Genomic DNA, 3,154 nt, shown 5'->3' on the forward strand with positions numbered 1-3,154 from the left:
ATGGCTAAGCGATGCATTGCTGTATACATATACCCCCTGTAACACATAAACCAAGCTGTTTCTAAAAACTCAGGTTTTAAAATGGTGCAGTTTACTTATTTTTAAGAGCAGAAATAAATTACATTTACATTTAAGTCATTTAGCAGACGCTCTTATCCAGAGCGACTTACAAATTGGTGCGTTCACCTTAAGACATCCAGTGGAACAGCCACTTTACAATAGTGCATCTAAATCTTTTAAGGGGGGTGAGAAGGATTACTTTATCCTATCCTAGGTATTCCTGAAAGAGGTGGGGTTTCAGGTGTCTCCGGAAGGTGGTGATTGACTCCGCTGTCCTGGCGTCGTGAGGAGTTTGTTCCACCATTGGGGGCCAGAGCAGCGAACAGTTTTGACTGGGCTGCGCGGGAACTGTACTTCCTCAGTGGTAGGGAGGCGAGCAGGCCAGAGGTGGATGAACGCAGTGCCCTTGTTTGGGTGTAGGGCCTGATCAGAGCCTGGAGGTACTGAGGTGCCAGTTCCCCTCACAGCTCCGTAGGCAAGCACCATGGTCTTGTAGCGGATTGCTTCAACTGGAAGCCAGTGGAGAGAGCGGAGGAGCGGGGTGACGTGAGAGAACTTGGGAACTGAACACCAGACGGGCTGCGGCGTTCTGGATGAGTTGTAGGGGTTTAATGGCACAGGCAGGGAGCCCAGCCAACAGCGAGTTGCAGTAATCCAGACGGAGATGACAAGTGCCTGGATTAGGACCTGCGCTGCTTCCTGTGTGAGGCAACTCTGCGGATGTTGTAGAGCATGAACCTACAAGAACGGGCCACCGCCTTGATGTTAGTTGAGAACGACAGGGTGTTGTCCAGGATCACGCCAAGGTTCTTAGCGCTCTGGGAGGAGGACACAATGGAGTTGTCAACCGTGAAGATCATGGAATGGGCAGTCCTTCCCCGGGAGGAAGAGCAGCTCCGTCTTGCCGAGGTTCAGCTTGAGGTGGTGATCCGTCATCCACACTGATATGTCTGCCAGACATGCAGAGATGCGATTCGCCACCTGGTCATCAGAAGGGGGAAAGGAGAAGATTAATTGTGTGTCGTCTGCATAGCAATGATAGGAGAGACCATGTGAGGTTATGACAGAGCCAAGTGAATAGCGAGAATAGGAGAGGGCCTAGAACAGAGCCCTGGGGGACGCCAGTGGTGAGAGCGCGTGGTGAGGAGACAGATTCTCGCCACGCCACCTGGTAGGAGCGACCTGTCAGGTAGGACGCAATCCAAGCGTGGGCCGCGCCGGAGATGCCCAACTCGGAAATGTAAGAGTATTGGGAAGCTGGGATCTTCCTCTTAACAGTGGCCATCAAAGCTGCTTTCAAAGTGTGTTTCTCCCCTTATTGCATTAAGAAATGTTGTGAAATGACTGCGCACAAGGTGGTATTTGTAGGATTCGGGATGTCAGTTTGAATCCCTCCATTTAGTGCATTCGGAAAAAATTCAGACCCCTTGACTTTTTCCACAATTTGTTGCAACCTTATTCTAAAATAGATACAACACATTTTTCTTCTCATAAATCTACACCCAATACGACCTAATGACAAAGTGAAAACAAGTTTTCAGACATTTTTTGCAAAAAACGAGAAATACCTTATTTACATAAGTCTAAAGAGCCTTTGCTATGAGACTCGAAATTGAGTTCAGGTGCATTCTGTTTCCATTGATCATCCTTGAGATATTTCTACAAGTTGATTGGAGTCCACCTGTGGTACATTCAATAGATTGGACGTGATTTGGAAAGGCACACACACCTGTCTATATAAGGTCCCACAGTTGCCAGTGCATGTCAGAGCAAAAAAACAAGCCATGATGTCCAAGGAATTGTTCGTCGAGCTCCGAGACAGGATTTTGTTGAGGCACAGATTTAGGGAAGTGTACCAAAAAATGTCTGCAGCATTGAAGGTCCCCAAGAACACAGTGGCCTCCATCATTCAAAAATGGAACCCTAACTGAGCAATCGGAGAAGATGGGCCTTGGTACAGGAGGTGACCAAGAACCCGACGATAACTCTGACAGAGCTCTAGAGTTCCTCTGTGTAGACGGGGGAACCTTCCAGAAGTACAACCATCTCTCCAGCACGCCACCAATCAGGCCCTTATGATAGAGTGGCCAGATTGAAGACACTCCTCAGTAAAAGGCACATGACAGCACACTTGGATTTTACCAAAAGGCATCTAAAGACTCTCAGACCATGAGAAATAAGATTCTCTTGTCTGATGAAACCAAGACTGAACTCTTTGCTCTTTTTTATTTATTATTTATTGAATATTCAAAACATACAATATACTTGCAGTGAAGCCGCTCAATAACTTCATCATACCAGTCATCCAACAGATTCCCATTCAGAGCGACACACAGAAACATCCAGGATCAATGACCTGCTCAAGGGCATGTTGACCGATCTACCACCAGTCCAAAAAACGTTAACCCGAACCCTCCAAGATCCCCCCCAAAGTTCCCCAATAGCTGTCCCTCAAACATCCCCCCCCCCCCAGGAATAAAAAAATAAAAAATACAATTAATTCCAATCCACCCCAATCCCCCCCAATGCACCAACAACCAATTGATTGAACTAAAGAGAAAAAAGGAAAAGACAGAAGAACACAGCAGACAACAATGCAACAAAATATATAATAAATAAATGTAAAAGAAAGGACATCAAGGACAACTAAAATCATAACAGCAATGCCAACTGTATATGTTTGTGTGCATGTCTGGCACTATTACATGTATGTGTGTGTTCTTGTTTGTGTTGATTTGAATGAGCGTGTGTGTATATGCATGTGAACAAACACCTGCACTCCATCAGCCTCAGGCAAACCGGCATTAGTTGTAAAACACTGCCACTTAGTGTCATTCAAATGTACTGAATTCCTGAATGACAAGTGTCACGTCTGGAGCAAACCTGGCAACATCCCTACGGTGAATCATGGTGATGGCAGCATCATGCTGTGGGGATGTTTTTCAGTGGCAGGGACTTGGAGATTAGTAAGGATCGAGGGAAAAATGAATGGAGAAAAGTACAGAGAGATCCTTGATGATAACCTGCTCCAGAGCATGCAGGACCTCAGACTGGGGCAAAGATTCACATTCCAAAAGAACAATGACCCTAAGCA

Source organism: Oncorhynchus nerka, unplaced genomic scaffold (assembly GCF_034236695.1).
Source record: "Oncorhynchus nerka isolate Pitt River unplaced genomic scaffold, Oner_Uvic_2.0 unplaced_scaffold_33___fragment_2___debris, whole genome shotgun sequence".
Classification (NCBI taxonomy): domain Eukaryota; kingdom Metazoa; phylum Chordata; class Actinopteri; order Salmoniformes; family Salmonidae; genus Oncorhynchus; species Oncorhynchus nerka.